Raw genomic sequence first — 20,609 nt, forward strand, 5'->3', positions numbered from 1 at the left:
ACAAAATGCCCGGCATTTCAGACTCATAATAGTAGCTTTGGATTTTATTACTTGGGGGTATTTTAGGGGATGAGACTGCCTTCCAGTTCTTTCAAAAAGTAGTTAAAGTTGTTTATGAAATGAAAACTTTGGTGACTAAAGAAAAGTTCATGTCAGTTTACAGACAAACTTCAAAGTCACAGTTTAAAAAATTCAAATAAAAACTGTCACCCTGCAGATTTTCCTCTTAGAGGTCCTAAATTTACTGGAGCAAACACATACACCGATTAAGTATTCATAGTGCACTGCGAGGTCAGAGAAGAGAGAACATTCATTTCTGGAAGCCTGTTACATAAAAAAAATGATGACAGTCTGACTACACAGGTGATTTTTAAAGAGTCAGAAAAGAAAAGCTGGATGATGCTCTCAGGGATAATTGAACTAGAAGTTTGATAGAGATCAAACATGTCTCTTCTTGGTAGAAGAAATGGTCTATGAGTCAAAATGTGATGTCAGTGCATCCATGTCTGTACTAATATAGTCTGTGACAGAGTTTAGAGCAGATAGGTTTCATTCAGGTGACAGTAGGGCTGCACGATTTTGGCAAAAAAAAAAAATCCCGATTTTTTCCTCTAAAAACTCATTTTTCGATTTCGATTTTTGGGTATAACTAGAAAAGGCAACAGCAGTCAAGATATCGTTTTCGTGAGCAGCCCACAATGCAAGCCACTGCTCTGACCTCAAAGCTGTGATGGGATCACGTGATGAACCTACAGTTTTGTTTTGTTTTTTCTCTTCATTAAATCTTTGAAATGAAGTAGAGTATACAAACAATGTATACAACAAGAAAATAACATAAGTTTGTCAGGGGGAATACACTATAAGAAAATGTCCAAATCAGAGCAAATACTGATAGTTGTTACAGCCTTTTTGTTTCCACATTTATCTAACAGCTTTAAATAAATTTCATCATCTTACAAAACATAAATAATACTTGGTTTTGTGTTACAGAACTTACATTTGTGAATGAAAAATTTAGCAAGTAAGAGGACTAAATTAATTATTAAAAAAAAAAAAAAAAGTTTTTTTTTTCTTTCTTTTCTGGGTATCTGGTCCACAGCAGTGATACCAGTGTCAGTCAGTGACAGGCATCAGTCGTGTGTGTGTGGACCAGGTTAATATGAGTGATCCACATGTGGTTCTATTTAAACTGGGGGATCCGTGCGTGGAATAGACCGACCCAGGACACACTGGAGGGATTCTATGTGTGGAGCTGTTGGATGTGTGTGGGCACAGGGCTGTGTGGGCTCCTCTGCTGAGGCTGAGGACCCCGAGACCCGGACCCGGTTTGGAAGAAGACAGTACGGTACGGATCCGGGACAACAGAAGATGAGTGATCCGCTTGCAGTTATATTTCAATTGCGGGATCCGTGCGTGAAGCCACGGCTTATATTGGTATAAGTACTGCGGGTTCATGAACAGATTTAACGTCCGGTCATTACACAGACTTCTGTGACAGACCGCTGTCACAGGAAGAGCCTACGGTAGCCCGCGGGCACGCGGAGGCGCGCGGCCCGGAGGCATGAGAGAGATGAAATCGATTTTACGATTTCCCTTTTTTAAAAATTGTCGTAATTAAAAAATCCGATTTCGATTTAAAATCGATTAATCGTGCAGCCCTAGGTGACAGTCTACAGCTTCTCACCTTCTGCACAGCACAATGCATCTGTGATGGCCTGAAGACACAAACACATATACTTTGTGTGACTGGAAGAGTTACTGTCCCTAGTTTGGGAGTGATGACCTGATTCACACATACACAGGTCACTCTGCAGCCAGAATGAATCTTCTTAAATCACAAAGTACACTTTCATTGTTTACTCTTAGGTTCAATATAAAAGATCTGACTGTGCTTATTAAGGGTGTGTATTGGAAAGAATTTGGCGATACGATATAAATCACAATACTCGGATCACAATATGATATATCACGATATATCACGAGACTGTTAAAAAGGCAATTTTTTTGTTAGTTTCTTTTTTGTTAAATGATTATTTCCTTGAAGAATTGAGTTACACCAGAAATATGCACAAATACTAAACACATTTTTATTTGATCCCAACAGGATCTAATGCTATATCACAAAATTTTCCTGTGTTAAAACTTAAATTATATTTTACAGACATTACAGTTTAAGATCCTGTTCAAATGTTCATATTCTATTAGTTCAGAACTAACATCATAACATTATTTTTGTGCAATCCCAACAAAGGAATGAACATTATTGAATAAAAGAGTGTTAAATAATAATCAAAAAAAGAAAAACAAAAATAACCTCCACAATATCTGCATTTGAATAAATACCTAAAATATTGATACAGTACTTTTTAATATCAATACAGTATTGTGAAATGAAATATTGTGATATATTGCAGAACCGACATTTTCTTACACCCCTAGTGCTTATGTGATATTTGTGTTGAAGTCTGAGAACTGATGAAGAAAAAAATATTACTGCTTCATTTATGAGGAAACTTTTTCCCTCCTTTTAAAAAAAATAAAAATAAAAAATTAAGGTTCATGTGTAAGATTTAGGGGAATGTGGGAAGATCCATTTGCTAAATATGGAATATAATATTTATAAATATTTATCATCAGTGTGTAATGCACAAAAATGCAGCCTCAAAGGTGGCACAAGCCAATGTAATCATTAAGCCAGTCCCAAGCCCACATAAGTGCAGAGGGTAATGTCAGGAAGGGTATCCGACATAAAACTTTTGTCAAAACAACCATCTGAATCACAACAAAAAACCTCATACCGGATCAGTTGAAGCCCGCACTAACAATGACTGCTATCAGTGCTGTTGACCTACAGGGTACCGATGGAAATTAGATGACTGTTGGTCGAAGAAGGGGAAGAGGAAGGCGTGTCCATAGACAGAGGGAGAGGGTGCAAAGCAAGATGCTAGGACTGCAAGTAGGGACTTTGAATGTTGGGACTATGACAGGAAAAGCTAGAGGGGTGGTTGACAGGATGCAGAGGAGGAGGTAGACATACTGTGTGAGAATTCGCCGTTGGCATAACATGCTGCTCGATACTGATACTTGTACAGACTAATGCCCCCCATTTCGGTCTCAGTGCCCTGCTCTTAGCTTTCTCATTGCAAATGCCCCCGGACGGTGTCCCAGTACCCCCTGGGGGGTGGTGCCGCCCCCGTTGAGACACACTGGTCCAGAGGAAAACTCAAGACCAGATTTTATGGATGTAGTGGAAGAGGACATGAAGGTAGTTGGTGTGAGAGAAGAGGATGCAGAGGATAGGGTTAACTCTTTAAGTGCCAGACAGTTAAGGGGATAATAAGTCTTAAAAGTGCCACAGAATTTGGCCGTTTTTCAGTATTTCGCGTCGTTTTCATAATATTTGAAGAATCCTGCAGGAAACCGCTCGGTAACATCCGACCGATTGCTGATTAGATCCAAAACGCACCGGACGCAGCCGATTCATTATTGATCGTAATTTGCATAATTTATAATAATAATAATAATAATAATAATAATAATCTTTATTTATATAGCACTTTTCATACATTAAAAACTGTAGCACAAAGTGCTTTACATATCAGTTTAAAAATCAGTACCGCCCCCCACCCACACCCACCCACTCACCCGCACACACACACACACACACACACACACACATATACATGCAAACCCACAAGCTCACACATACTTAAGAAGACTGACTGAGCACGGGTAGACCAGAACAAAAATGTACAAGTAAAAGTAAAACATCAGTTTAGGAGGCGCTGTCTCAGGGAGCCATCCGCACCAGGAGGCAGCCGCCGACCCCGGCGACCAGGCACCAGCAACACAGCCCCGCATCCCAACTAGTGGGAGAGGGCCAACTGGGACCCCCACCCACCAGAAAGGAGCGGACCCCAGTGAGAGAAGGCGCCGCCACAGCCCCCGGAGTCCACAGCCGCCCCCCGGCATGGAGGGCTCCCTCTGATGAAACACCGGAGAATAAGAAACATTAAAAAGATATAAAAATATTATTCGGTCGCGTGACCTCAAATTCCTGTCTGCTTGGTCTCAAAAGGGGGACACAGAAAGAACGTCATCGAAATGTGAGAAAGAAATGGAGGTGGATGGTTTGTTTGTACACAAATATGGCGTGTTCTCCAAAGCCGATCTGATCGGCCCGTGGCACTTTACAGGTTGTTTTCGTAGAGCCGATTTAATCGGCCCATGGCACTGAAAGAGTTAAATGGATGAAGATGATTCACTGTGGTGACCCCTGAAGGGAACAGCTGAATGGAAAAGAAGAAGAGTGTAATTTACAAAATTGAGCATATCTGTGTTTTCATTACCTTTGAATTTGTCTTTTCTATCTACATATTCAACCAGAAACAATGCAGACAGTGGTCAATCTCCATTACCAAATGCTCTTAGTAATGTGGTTATATTCTTGGCATTTGACTCTTGGCCAGAAAACAAAAGACACTTGATGATGCCACCTGGAGTAAAGGACATTTAATTTTGTGCTGAAAGGTTAGGGATGTTTTATTGGCAATTAATGAAAAGAATTATTGGAGGATGAATCATTGACTCAATCAAAGAGTGTGTTTTTTGGTAGAGTAATCAATTACTTGTAATGCTGAAGGGCCTGTTATAGGGCAGGTGCATATAGCGACTAGAGCCTGACCAATATGAAATTTTGGGGGTCGATGCTGATATAGTTACTGGGGGCAAAGAAAAAGCTGATATCTGATATATTGGCTGATAACTGATATATCGGCTGATATATAAAATAAGAACATTGATATAAATGGGATATTATAGTCTTATAGTAGAAAATGGTGGACGTGTGGATTAACAGTTGCATCTTTGTTTATCTCACAAAGATCATTTACACAACTTTAAAAAGCTGTATAATAGTCTTATATTTAGGGCTGTAAGAAAATATTGTTTCTGCAATATATTGCAATATTTCATTTCACAATGCTGTATCGATATTAAAAGGTACTGTATCGATATTTTTAGGTATTTATTCAAATGCAGATATTGTGGAGGTTCATTTTTTGTTATTCTTTTTTGTTTATATTTTATTTATCATTATTTAACACTCTTTTATTAAATTATGTTAGTTCCTTTGTTGGGATTGCACTAAAATACTGTTCTGATGTTAGTTCGGAACTAATAGAATCTGAACATTTGAACAGGATCTTAAACTGTAATGTCTGTAAAACAGAATTTCAGTTTGAACACAGGAACATTTTGTGATATAGCTTTAGATCCTGTTGGGATCAAATAAAAATGTGTTTAGTATTTGTGCATATTTCTGGTGTAATTCAATTCTTCAATTAAACAATCATTTTAAAAAAGAAAAAAAAAATTACCTTTTTCACAGTATCATGATATATCGTGATATAACATATCATGATCCTAGTATTGTGATTTGCATCGTATCACCAGATTCTTGCCAATACACAACCCTACTTATATTACACTAGTATGTGACTTGTGGGGAACTAGGGGCTTTAAATGTGGTAGTTTTTATACTGGAGAGAGTAGACTTTTGGGAAAAGATGCGAGTCTATATTTTATAAGTAGTGACATAAAAATTGTTTGGTAAATCATTCTTTAAAATGTAGGCATGCCTGCAGAATGAAATTGTGAGATACACAGGAAGCACATGGACGGGGTAGGGGGGTGAATAGTTGGTGGGGGGGTTGTGTGATTGTCAGAGCAGAAGTGAAAGTGAAACTGATACACTATTATTCCTCTAACTTTCTGAGCAGCACAGACACACAGAAGCAGCGACTGACAGAATCTCTTCACAGCAAAAAAATTAATACATCGGTTACATATTGACCGATGTTGATTAATTGGTGATACACTATAATTGGTTAATCTGGCTCTAATAGCAACACATTATTTCCACCCTGCCATCCATCCTCTGCTCTGGATGCAACGCCATCAAATGACATTGATGAGACTCAAACCAATATAGTACCATGAGACACTAAAAGGAGTGTACACAGCCCTGGAACTGTGCATATCTCTACACTGTTTATATGTAAAGTTAAGTTACGCATACACACAGTATGATGTACACAAGCCCGGATTAACCATATGGGCAACTGGGCAATTGCCCAGGGGCCCGCGACCTCTGAAGGGCCCTGGGTAGCTCGGGCATAACGGAAATATCTGGTTATCTTTTGCTTATAAATGAAACTGTCTGCTGCCCAGAGCCATTGCACTGCACAGAAACCCTGCTCCTGCTGTCTGTGACCATGAGCTGAGACCCTCTCCTCATTGGTCAGTCCAAAAAGCAAATCAGCGGTGACGCAAATCAATGTGCGTGCACTGAGTGGGATGTGAGACGTCAAGAACTACGTGACATACGCGAATCAAAACATTGTAAACATGGAGAAGCAGCTAAGTGGGAGCGCCAAACGAAAATTAAAAAAGGAGAAAAATGCCAGTGTAAGATGTGCCAAATAAAATCAGGAACAAATTTTGTATTGGTCAGATAAGTATTTCTTTGAGAGAAATTGACGGTTTTCCAGATGTTTATAGTATTTAGTATATATAGTATTTAGTATTAAAATGTTTAACCCTTGCCTTGACATGCCTTGAATTGTGATGTGTTTTCTGTTTAAAAGTTAAACTGGGACCAAAATGTTTATTTTAGCAGATTATACTGCATTATATTTATTTTTTCCTTGTGGTGGCTCCATGGAAATGTTGAGATATGTTTATTGTTGAGAGAAAGCAGATTTCAAGATGTTTACACTGCACTTACTTTAACTCTCTTGTTGAATTATGAGGTGACAAGGGCATTTCTGTTTAAAATTCATATCTGATTCTATCAGATTATGTTTGTGTTTTGTCTGTGGGCTTTTTCTGACAATTCAATACATTTGTGTTGGCAAAAAGTGTTCTTAAATAAATACTGGATACTTTGGAAATGGTTTCTTATTTATTTGTTGTGAAAATGGAGGACACTTCCCTCTCTTTCTAATGTAGTGGATCAATTTTAGATTATACTGATGCTAATGTGTTTTGTTTTCATATCATCATATGCAAGTGAGTGGCCTTGACAAGAGGCTATAGTGGTGCACTTGTAGTTCTACAAGCATTTACACATTTGTACATCAAAATGCATTTGATGATAGTTAGATATTGAAGTATGGGGTATATTTACATATATTCCTGGAACTTATTCTGTATTTTGCCAGATTATAGGGGATCCTGGGGTTGTGATGATGGGGCCCTTGAATATTGTTGCCCAGGGTACAATGAAGTGTTAATCTGGCCCTGGATGTACAACTAGATTCTTCGAGCATGCAGTTTTAGGTTTTTTGAAAAAAATCTAAACGTGTGTGCCTCCCATATGGAGTCAACATTATGTAATAGTTTATGCATCGTCTCCCATATGTAGTGCATAATGAATAGAAGGCAGAGGCAGTCTATAAGCGTTTTCCCATGTAACAGAGAAAAGCACAGTCAGCGTGTGCAAAAAGTACACAGCAAACTACTTTACTAATATGTGATGAAGCAGAGCACCCTCAAAGCAACCTGCCAACTACAGCAGAGAGGAAGGGGAAGGAAACAAAAACAGGTATAGAAAATGAGGAGAGGAGAAGAAAGGACACAAGGAGAACAGAGGAAACAAGAAGAGGAAATAAAATTAATGGAAAGGAAACAAGAAAAGTAAACAAAGAAGGAAAGGAAAACCCTTGTGTTGAGCTGCCTGTGGAAAGTATGTGGGATAGGGACATTCCCTCTGCAGGAGAGGAAAAAAAATTGTCGGGAAACAGTATGGGAGAATTTGCATCGCACATCCAAAAATCCAGATCATCAGTTAATACGCTTTAAATTTATACACAGAATGTATCTAACTCCCAGGAAATGTCACCTCCATTTCCTAATTGTGACTCATGTATTCTCAATACTGTAGGATCACACATTTAGTGGGAATGCCCTAGTGTGTATGTGTTTTGGAGACAAATCTCTGTCACTTTGAGCGACACGCTTGAGGACAATATCCCATTGTCAACATCTTTATTCCTGCTTAATGATGACTCCACTCTACAAATTTGTCTTCAGCAGACGCACTTATTATGGGCAGGCCTTACTGCTGCTACGAAAATGGTGGCACTGAGATGGCAGCCACCTCATACTTTGTCAAAGCAACAATGGGCCAACTCTTTTTTTAGATGTAGTCATGATGGAGAGATCAGTGTCCCTGATGCATGCAGCCAATCAGAAAACCCTTACGGAATGGGATGCAGCTCACACTATGGTTAAAGAAAGAGTGCAGCATAATTGTCTATGACTGTCCTGATCACTTGTCTGTATGTGCTTGTACATTACATTCACATTCACCTATACACATGTATATATGTTTATTAGTTGTGATCTGGGTTGGGTTGGTATGGGGGTAACTACAGGCTTTTGGGGGGTTTGTACTTTGTGTGTCACAAAATATTGTATTGTAAAATGTGAATTCTTGTATTGAACTTTCGAAGATACGCAATAAAAATTTATCAAAAAAAAAAAAAAAAAAGGAAGGAAAGGACACAAGGACGGTACAGGATTCAAGAGTGGTAGGATGGTAAAAGCAATGAAAGAGATAGGAAATGCAAAGCTCATCAGTTTAACAAAATAGCAACATTGGCTCCAGTTTAGCTAGGTCCAAAAATAGAACATGCTGATTATGTAAGATTCCCATAGAGACGCTGGATGTTGAAAAATAAAATATGCCACATCAGCAGACAGATACTTAACATATAAAAACACGTGACATCTCTCAACTGTAATATACAGGGGTTGGACAAAATAATGGAAACACCTTAATAAAAAATCAACAAAATGTAATTTAATATGGTGTAGGTCCGCCTTTTGCAGCAATTACAGCCTCAGTTCTCCGAGGTATTGATTCATACAACTTGTGAATTGTTTCCAAAGGAGTTTTAAGCCATTCTTCAGTTAGAATACCCTCCAACTCTTTTAGAGACGATGGCGGTGGAAATCGACGTCTTACTTGAATCTCTAAAACTGACCATAAATGCTCAATAATGTTGAGGTCTGGGGACTGTGCCGGCCATACGAGATGCTCAACTTCATTAGAATGTTCCTCATGCCATTCTTTAAGAATTCTAGCTTTATGGATTGGGGCATTATCATCTTGAGGTGAAGGTGTTTCCATTATTTTGTCCAACCCCTGTAGCAATAACGCTAACTGTGATGGAGACACGGCTCTTTAAAACACAGTGACTAATTTTAAAGTGTTGATGTTTGTTTTGTTATAGGGATGTAACGATATGAAAATTTTATATCATGGATATTGTGACCAAAACTATCACGGTTATTATTATTATTGCTGTATTGTTGAAATGTGCTCAAAATGTTCAAAAACTACTTATACACACATTGAAATAATTTAACCAAGTTATGTTTTGGAAAAAAAAAAATTATAATAAAATAACATGCACTATGTACTTTCTGTTGGCAGAAACATTAAAATAATAACATGTAAACATCAAACATACAAATGTACATCAAAGATGGCATCTTATGGCCATAAGAAATATATGCACTAGGGGTTAGAATTGATAGGATTTTATCAACATTAATGCCATTGTCGACTCTGCTTACCCATCTAATTCCTTATCAATTCTCCTATTGATTCCAGAGTGTTTTTTTGAGTGGGAAAAAAAAGTAGTTGGACAGATCACAGTGGAATTTCTTTGACCATTTTCCATTTCAAATCATTTACAATGTCACAGTATACATCATTGTACAGAGACAAACAGAAAGTGAAACACAATCATATTTTCCTGAATTGTTTAATAAACAAATGTAAATATTCTGAAAGAATGAGGATTTCAAAACATGTTAGAGTGATCTGATCCAGACTGGTCAGTCGGGCTGGGTATCATGGCCAATTTCCATAATTGATTCGATTTCGATTCATAAGGTTCTGAATCTGAATCGATTAATCACGATTTGATTCGATTCAATAATGATTTGATTCAGTATTAATTGATTGATTCAGAGTAATTTAGTGATACCAAACTACAATTCTGAGCTGTTACCTGATTATTTAAGTATCGCAGTCATGCAACACATCAATACTGGTATCAATATTGATATTAGAAAGGAAATAAATATGACATTTCAGCAGTAAATTGCTGAATGTGCTCTGAAATAATCAACGGGACAGAAACATTCCCATGTTTTTACAGTGGCTCAGAATGGACTTCATCGTCATCTTTATTCGGTTTTATGGCTGGAGGCTACTACTCACTGGGGGTGGGGAGGGGTTGGGGGGCGTTCCGTGATTGTTGACCGGAGTGGGGCTGGGGGGTGCATGCGCTCTGTGAATGTTGGTCGGGGGTAGCGTAGCGGTCGGACATTGTCGCTTTACTCTTCCTCTAACTCCATACTCAGCCATAGGTGATAGTATGGATCCAAGTTACTATTCCAAGAACAACCGGCTTCCGCAACTCGCCAGGCGGCCACTTTTTGAGTTTGAGGCCTGAGGACCTCCAGCAGAGGGGTGTTCCTCACCGCGTCTTTTTCGCGAGCGAGACCAAGTCTTCCCCAGGGGTTCGCAAGACGGAGCCGCCCGCGGTTCTGCGTACTCCCGGTCCTGCTCTGAAAAATCGATCTCATCCACTATTAATCGATTACGCAAAATTAAAATGAGATCGATCTAAGATCGATTAAATCGATTTTTTAACCCAGCCCTACTGGTCAGTGGTTCACTCCAGGTGAGTAACAGACAAATCCCAACTGTGGAATATGGTCACGTTACTCTGGAAGTCAGTCACAAGATTTATTGTTGAATTTCCTTCAGTTCATAAAGCCTCCTCTCCTTTGGTTTTAACACATATTGCGTGTCTTTGTAAAGTTGAAGCTTACTCGTTTGGGCCCCCTTTGAACTGGCACGAGTTTCTCCTGAGCATCTATATTGAGACGGTTTCTCTGTCGGGTGAGGATCTGAAGCAGCGGGTCTGTGCACTCTCTCTCTCTCTCCGAGCACTTGAACCGGGTCTGCGCGCTCGGACGGACCGGACCGGGTGCGTGCACTTGGACGAACAGGGTCCGTGCAGAGCCAGCTATCCCCAAATCTCTGGAGCACTGTCTGTGCAGGTGCCTTCAGCCATATTTTCAAAGGCCAAACATTGCAAACTAAGCATGCACGCCTGGAGTGCTGCTGCTTTTCCAGGAAATGAGCAGCATTATCGTGATTTTCACAGTGCGGTAATCGAACACGATTATCATGATAATTGGAATTAAACGGTAATACTAACCGTTGGAAATTTTACTGCAGTTTATTGTTATACCGGTAATCATTAAATCCCTATTTTGTTATTTCAACAATATGACTTTATACAAAAAAGAGCAGATACAAAACTGAAACTGAAGTCCAATATGAGTCAGTATGAGGAGTAAAGAAGTGTCTGTGCAAGTTAACAAAACACTGTTGAAGATTAAATATAGGAATGTACTAGAGCTGCACAAATAATTAAATCACAGGCCCAATCCCAATTCACCCCTAACCCCTACCCCTTGGCCCTTGCACTTGGCACTACCCCTTGAAACGGAGCTGCAAGGGTTAGGGGTTGAAACATTCCCCTACGAAATGGGACAACCCTTCACGAACTATTACGTCATCAGCAGTCATCGATACTGCTATAAACAGATACGACAGCTTTGTTTCTGAAAGTATTCACCATGCCATCAGTAGCTGTAACCATCTGTTGCATGGGCTTTGGTCATCTTTTTGCGGCTATCAACTATAAATCGCAGAAATGCGATCTAAAACACACTGAAATGACATTAAACGGACAATCAAATAATTAAGTTGTTTACGAAGAAAATACGTACATTTGTGTGTTTCCTTCATCACACTGCTGCACTTCTTGGCTGTGTTTACCTCCATCTTGCCAAGGATTCAAACAGAATTATGGGAAATTTCTGCTATCCCTCCATTCATAGTGTGGTCCTGAAAAATGTCCGTTTTGAGGGCTATACAGGCCTCTGCCTTAGCCTTTTTTCTCCGTCTAACTGAGAATCGGGACAACACTACCCCTTCACATGTACGCACAAAATAGAGGGGTAGGGGTAAGGGGGAGGGCCAAGGGGTGAATTGCGATTCAGCCACAGTGTTAGCCTGTACAATTTCATAATCGCAAAAGGCTGAAATTTAAAGGTCCATGGTGTAAGATTGAGGAGAATCTCATTGTGAAAATAGAGTTTAGTATGTTTCATTACTGGGTGATCACAAGACTGTATGTAATTATCAGACAGAGGAACCGTGATTCCACCGAATGGTTTCTGAACTGTGGTTTTGAAGCCAGTAGTTTGCAATCTATCCATGCTGACTTTTGAAGCCAGAAGAACCCATATTTGGACAAAAAGGGAGGAGTTACAAGAAAATGATGGGTTTCAAGATAAACATTAAACTCATCAAGCAATGAATAACAAAGTCACTTTACAATTTTATTAGTGGGACCTGTGATCTGAAACAACAGTTGGGCTGTCTGTCAAGAAGAAAAATGTTTTATTAAATAACAAAAAATCTGTGAAAAACAGGCAAGGGAGCTGCCAGACAGACCTGTCAACCAAACTCTAACACAGCAGACATCACACCATTGTCTGACCAGTGGTCTGATTAACAGACGGGAAATTACTGATGGATCACCAGTTTAGAGAACACCAATAAAAAGAATGACACTACAATGAGTCCTGGACAAAAAAAATATTGACTGTATTTTTGGAGGGAAGTTCAGCTCAAGTTAGTGGGAGCCAGGGCTTTTAGAGCCAACCCCAGTGGTTGTCAGCGGTATTACATCCTTAAGATACTTGCACAGACGCATCATTTTGGAGTCAAGGTCTATACCACTCGACAATCACAATGTTTATATAAAGTCTGCCCCTTCATATCTACACCTATAATAAAGATATTAACAGTCTCTTTTTGGCTGGTGAAGCTTGTGCAGTGTATGGTCACATGATTATCTAGTCCAAAATGTAAAAAAAAGCAAAACAGAAGTCACTTGATCATATCATTTAAAGGTCATATCATAAATTTGCACTATTGTCCACAGTAATTACGTAGTCTTATTATACACTTATCCAATCCTTATATCAGATACTGACCTAATACTGTACAGCAATGTTTAATCATAACTTGACACATTAAAAGATGAGCTGAGTGTCTTTGACACAACGAACAGGCTACAGCTTGTGAATTAAATCCATACTTCGTATCAACACAGTTGTTGGTACTGGGAAACTCCAATCACTCCATCCATACCAAGAAAAAAATCTAGAAAAAAATCTATCAGATTGGCTGCAGGGTGCACAGACACAGATGCAACTACAAGCAGCTTCTATGGACCGACTGAAAACAAATCAGATGTATGGAGAAAATCTTGGAATTTAGGTTCATACTCATAGTAGGGCTGTAAGTAATGTCTGTTTCAATAGATAATGACTGGTCATCGACTACTGTAAGAACAAAACTCATCGACTAGTCAGATTATGAACTGCAAAAAAAAGGCTCTTCATATTAATTTGAAAAGATAATTTTGTGCACAATAACAATGCATAACAAAGTCTGTTAAACATTCATTTCAATATTCAACAAACACTGCAGCAGCAATAACATGGTATGGTAATGGGTTGGTAATTTTATATTGTCCCAAAGTTATCACAAATGTTCAACATGTGTGCTGCTTGTGACACGGCATACATCAAGTCGGTGGTGGAGTTCCTGCCACACTCGCTGCAGCATGTCGTGTGTAACATTCTCCAGAGCCTCAGCGATTCTCCTCTTATTCTCGCACACATTGAACATTTCTAATAACTTTGGAACATTGTAAAATTACCATCCCCCAGAATTTTTTGTTTGAAATTTGTAGAATAAATCATTTTATGTCCAAAATAAATCCTATTAAGTATCATTTCTCCTAACCATGTAGTCACTCCAATATGGACATCTCAAATGAAGTAAATTTTTTTGGGGACACCCTGTATTTAAGTTATTTATATTTTTTGCATTTTTCATGGTACAGGTGACATTTTATGCTTTGTATTCAAATAAACACTTGATTTTTTTTTTTTTAATTAGTCATTTAGATTAGTTGACTAATCGAAAACTTAGTCGAAAGATTAATTGTTGCAAAATTTGTTGTTAGTGGTAGCACTAATAACACTTACAGTGCTTATCAAAGTTTGTTAAACCCACAACTAAATACTCAATAGTTGTATTTGGCAATAAAATAAACATTTTTTCCTAGAACAAAAAGTACATGACGTCACAAATGACCTGTCGATAACTAAATCAGTCATCAATTTTTCTGTCGACTACTTGTCAACTACTTGTTGCAACCCTAATTCATACACACAGTTTAATGGTTACATTGCAGTAATACCACGGGTAAGTGGTAAAGAAAAATGGAGTCTGAGTTTCACTATAATAACTTTGGTTTAATACACCACTACTCTCTCTCCATGGATCTATACATCTCATGTCAATGTGCACAAACAGCAGTAGTAATAAACTGGCTTGACGTGTGTGTTGTGTAGCACTAAGTGTGGTTGTGATTCACTGCCAGGAGTCGGGCTGTCTTTGATGTTTGGCTCCATTCCCACGGCTCTACTTAGGTTATGCATGCCCTGTGTATGCATTGATGGAGCTCACAGTGGACCAGTTTTAGGGCTGAGTGAAAGAGCTAGTGTTTAGCCGTGTGTGTGTGTGTGTGTGTGTGTGTGTGTGTGTGTGTGTGACAGGCCAGTCTTCTTGTTCTAATAGAATTACACAGGACTCTCAGGAAATGTCCATGTAATTCAGTGCTCACTGTGGCACATTAGTGCAGAGGACAGACAGACAGAAAGACAGACAGGTAGTGATGTCCACACCCTCTTTTCCTCCCCTCTCTTTGAAAAGAGAACACACCAGCAGCACTGAATGAACTCACTGTGTCTGCCTTTGCACTCATGCAATACACACACACACACACACACACACACACACACACACACACACAATTTCTTAGGGATCTATGCCCTATTGTTGTGGAGCAAGGCTTAACACATTGCAATGGAATGCAAAGCAGCGTGGACACAAACTCACATAGACATCAACATGCCTGTCGTCAGACAGACACACAGAGGTCAAACTGTAATCCAAAAACAAACAGAGTGGACACACACACCCAGAACAAGGACAAGTCACAGTGTGGGGATCAACTCGACAATGACTTATATATGACAGAATCATGGACTGCTGCGTTGCTCACTAACAGCTCTATCCTTTCCAGTCACAGCTCCTTGTTATATTTCACTGCTCATTATCTGATGATGAATGAACTCTCCTGAAATATCAACACGGGTAGACATTCCATTTAGTGCAACACAACACAAGACACAAAATCTCACCTCCAAACTGAGGTCATTTCAGTTAAACAGTCTGAATATGAAATGACCTGGAACCTACTGCATGACCCCTGTTAAAGACAGGTGTTAGAGTGTTGCTAATGAATGTGCTGAACCAAGGAATCCATTGATAACAGCTCTGGTGAATGCCTGTGTTTCTGGGAATACTAAAAGTGTCATCGATATCATGTTTTACACATTTTACACACAATTTTAAATGGAGATTTTTTTTTTTTTTAAGATTCTGAAATGTCACCTTTTTTAAACTAAAAATGTAATGTCATTGGCACCTAGGGCTGCTCGATTATAGAAAAAAAAATAATCACGATTATTTTAGCAATAATTGAAATCACGATTATTAAAAACAATTATTTGTTAACCTTAAAGTTGTTTATTTTTTTCTTGCAAAACAATGTAAGATATACTCTTTAAATATAAATAAAGCTTTTAACCATTAAAACAAAGTATGTTCACCTTTGTACAAGACAAAAAAATCTTTGAATGCAAATAAGTGTACTGTAAATTCAAGTATGTTTCCTTTTGTAAACAAATAGTGCACTGGAATTAAACTGCTCTAGACTTGCCATAGAACTGGAGCAATAAAAAAAAAAAACTCACGTAAAGTGCAAATTATAAATTCAAGTATGTTCAATGTAGTATGAAACATAGTAAATTCAGTGACGTGCCGTGAGGTTTCAGTTAGGTTAATACGGGAGTTGCAGCGTAAAGAGATTTGGAGACTGAAGATTGCATTGGGGACGAAGTTGTAGACAGAGTTTTTTTTTTAATGTGTTTTAGTTTTTCATAAGATTATGATAAAGGTCGCGGTGGTTAAACTTTAGATGGTTAAAAAGGTTTGCTGTGTTACCGGTCGGTGCGGACACAACTACGAAACACTTTTTGCACGTAATGGGTTTTTGCTCTTCATCAAACCCAAAGTGATTCCATACAATTGAATTTGACTTGCCTTTTTTGTTTACCAAGCACTTCTGCTGCGATTCTCCTGCCATTTTTCCAGACCGCTAGGTACAACTTTCCTCTTGGGGTGGACCTGTCGGCTAGCTGGCAGCTGTAGCTTAGAGGGGGGCGGGGCTGAGCAGCTCATGGTAGCTTGCGTGCACGTGAATTAAACAACTCAAAATTAATAATCGTTTTTTCTTGATTACATAATTTTTGTAATCGTTGCGTGTAATAATCGAAATCGTAATTGAATTTCGATTAATTGCACAGCCCTACTGGCACCTTTAAAAAAAATATACTGCTATGAATTGGTTCATAACAAATAAATATACTGTGCATCAATGAAAACTTTACACTCATATATTATTAATACATATTTGAGCAATGATTTATGTCCCCCCCTTGAGCAATGATTTCTGGCTGAGTCAAATGTAACAGTTGAAGGAATGCTGATGAGCACATGTTGATTAGGACCATTTCTGACCTCCTCGGTATGCTGCTGTGTGATTGGTTGAAAAATGGATAAGGTGAGGAGGTTTTCCTCTGTGGTCAGTGCCAATCCTGTACTTACAATCCTGGAACTGATACTGTGTATAAAATGTCCCCAAAAGTGAAGAATAACCAGACTTCAAGAACGATGCCGTGCCAAGATTATCTGAGTATCAACGTCACCATGTCTTGGGTCCACAATGACCACCCAGAAATCTGGATCCTGCACCAGGGTAATGCACATCTCCACACTGCTCAGGTCTCTACAGCCTTCCTGGAGCAAAACAACATTATTGTTCTGCTATGGCCAGCCTTTTCTCCTGATGTCTCCCATTGAGCATCTCTGGGATTAGTTGAGACAATGTGTACCCAGACGCATTCCTAGTCTAACAAATCTCCAGAAACTGGTCACAGCCTTGTGGAAGGAGTGGTAGAACATCACCCAGGACAATATAAGACATCTGGTATACTCGATGATAAGGTGCTGTACCACCTGTGTCAAGGAAAATGGTGGTCATAACAGATATTGACTGCTGTGATTGTCAGTTTTGTATTGTTTTCTTTTCAACTAATTTATTGGCCTACACAGCATTCAGTAACTTTCATGTTTAGAACTGTACAGCCAATAAATGAAAGCAGAGTTAATTTGAAAAAATAAAATGATTAAGCTCCCATAACAAAAAAAAAAAATCAACTGTAAAGTTTTCATTGGTGCCAAGTGTACATTAATGAGCTTAACGATTGGTTGCAGTTATAATGCTTTTTAAATGTTCAAACATGTCGATGGCTGAGTCTCTAATCACACACTGATGCTATTTTTCCTATTTCTCACACTGATAAGCAGTATTAGATAATGTACTGTGACAGTATACTCATGAGACTCTACAGGCACAGAGTCAGAAGTATCAGGACACTATTCTTCATTAATATGTGGGTCATCTTATGGGGAGTTTATGTTTTTCTTTCAATTACTAAATGTCCACAAATGTGTTGCTATGAATTCAGAAGAATTTAATAAAAGCATAAACAGCTTGAACAAAGTTTCTTGATACTCATTCACAAGAGGCTTTTATCTGAGTGCTGACGGTAAACAGGGAGAGGAGAGAGCAATGGGAAATGACCATAGTCTGCATAGAAGAATGTGATGTAACCTTCCCAACATCACCCACTGGCCATTGTCCATCGCTATTTGGATGCCTCAGGTTTGCAATGTTGGGCCCCAGATGATAATTTCTGGAGGAAAGATGGGTACCACTACCGCTAACTGAGTGAATATGCTCACTAAGATTTTCCATTTGGTAATTTGAAGTACATCTAAATGTCACATAATGTATAAACATCTGATTAGCAGGCTAGCTAACAGACCATGTAAAGCTAACAACTGCATTACAAATATGGTGCTTATTCATCAAATAAGGATAACATGTTGTCTCAGGTGATTGTAAAGTCAAATGCATGTATTTGTGTCCATTTCCTCAATATTTGTTTTGCAACGCAGCATGAGCTGCTGAAAACATCGTTATCATTATCAAATTACCAAATGTACTGTTTTTAAATAACAGATTTGAAAATATTAAATAAAAAAACACATAATTGTTTATTTGTTAATTTTGCTATCTTACTGACATCACAATCACACTGCGAACTAGGAAACCACCAAATGATCCAAGTTACTTTCTAACTGTTAGCCTAACACATACAGACATGTTAATAATTGTTAATTAAATGTAATGTATAAACACACTATTTAGACAGACCAAATGACAATTAACTAATGTAGCTGTGTTATGCTAACAGACCAGGTATTGTTATTAAATAAACATCATGGAACATTCATTCTGATTTTCCTCATCTGACACTGAACTGAATATTTGGGCAGGGTTGAAATATTCTGAAGGATGGGTCAAAATTTCTAAATAATTGAATAATGATTATTTAATTAAAAAAAGAAATTACTTCATGTGACTATAGTAATGTCTCTTAAATATAGGCTATTTCACATTGTTTTTGTCATGCCTGGTTCAACAGCAGCAGGAACAGCTCCCAGTGGCTCATGTATGTGACCTAGTCCAGGACTCATTGATTGGTCGCAACATTCTGGATTAATATAAAAGTAACGTGCATTGGGTTTCCAACAGAGGGCTGTTTTTAGGGGGCAGGGTAAACATAATGCAGAGGATAAACCTACAAATGCCACAGGTAATAAAGTTCAGTTATATTCAGCTCTTTCCTTGTCCAGTGTTTCAGGCTGCTGCACCTCTGTTCAATCAACTCCTGCTGTAGGTGCTACACACTACACATTTCTCACTGTCTTTTAAAGATAGTTTTGGGCTGGATGCCTGTATTAGTGACAGTATACAGCAAGGGTGTTCAACTCAATTTAGTTCAGGGGCTACATACAGACCAATGTGATCTCAAGTGGGCCGGACCAATAAAGTAACATAATGACCAATAAATAATGCCAACTACAAATTTTTCTTTGTTTTACTGAAAAACAAAAGGTAAATTATGAAAATATTTACATTGCAAACTATTCTTTCACAAAAAATGTGAATAACCTTCACAACCACAAATTTCTAATAAGTGCAATTTTATCAATATTATGTCTCACTTTATTATTTACACAGGTATGTTACAATTTACTGATCACAGTGGATCTAAAAATACACAAAACATTTAGTAAGAGGCAGAATATAATTAAAATTTTGGAGTTCGGAATTTGGAATTGTCATTATTTATGGGTTTTTATATTATTATTTTACTTATCTGACTCACTTAAGATCAAACTAGGCTTGATGTGGCTCCCGAACCCCTGACTGTTAATGTCTTCAGTATAATTTTTGCACTTCACAAGTTCATCCCACAGGTCAGAGCAGACCCTTTGGCAGGCCGATTTTGCCCCGTAGGCCATATGTTTGGTATAGAGAGACAGGAGAAATAGGAGAATGTCATAAAGTAGAGAACCTGGGTTGGGAATTGGCCCCAGGTTGCTGGGATAAGCCCCTGAGCCATGTGGGATGTGCTGCAGAAGGTGAAACAATAGGGTGTCTCTTTCCCAGTGATTCTGTCAACAGCTGGACTAACTAAATGACAACTTTACAGAGCTCACCGACAGATAGTGATGATCAAACATAATCAGTTTCAGCCCTGAATTCTTTCCATGTGTGAGTGGCAGTGAGCCGTCAACATGAACACATCCACACAACTGTTATTTAACTAAATTGATGAGGCAGGTGGAAAGGCCATGCAAGCTGTGTCATGCACACATTAACTATTAAACCTGTTACAGCTTCTATTACACCTACAGTGACTTCCCATGAAACACACCGCAGCCCTGACAGCTCCATTATACAACTCCCCCTCACATACTTCTTCCTCTGGTCTGCTGAGTATCTGTCTTTCTAGTTTCAGTGCTCCTCTTTGCATTACTGTGCCTGTTATACTTTCTGTTGTCATGTTTTGGGTTTTTTTGTACTGCACTGAGAATTTGCCGCTGATGAATGTATATAGAGGAAACCCTGCACATGGGTTCTGCTTGTGGCCACCCTGCTTCCCGAGTGTTTGCGTTCTTCACAGAGGATACATGTAATCGTTTGGTACACCTCCGTATTGTATCGAAGGCCCCGAAGTGTTCGGTACAAACTAGTACACCATTACACCCCTACTATTGTACACAAAGACAAGACAATTTTCTGATTGCACTTTCAACAGGATTAAAGCTA

General features: G+C 38.6%; 1 protein-coding gene across 1 annotated transcript in view; it reads right to left on the reverse strand.

The window, feature by feature from the left end:
• Positions 1–20,609, reverse strand: part of LOC115411692 (microtubule-associated protein 4) — a 211,925-nt gene that overhangs the window by 173,182 nt on the left and 18,134 nt on the right.

The sequence above is a fragment of the Sphaeramia orbicularis genome, chromosome 20 (assembly GCF_902148855.1).
Source record: "Sphaeramia orbicularis chromosome 20, fSphaOr1.1, whole genome shotgun sequence".
Lineage (NCBI taxonomy): Eukaryota > Metazoa > Chordata > Actinopteri > Kurtiformes > Apogonidae > Sphaeramia > Sphaeramia orbicularis.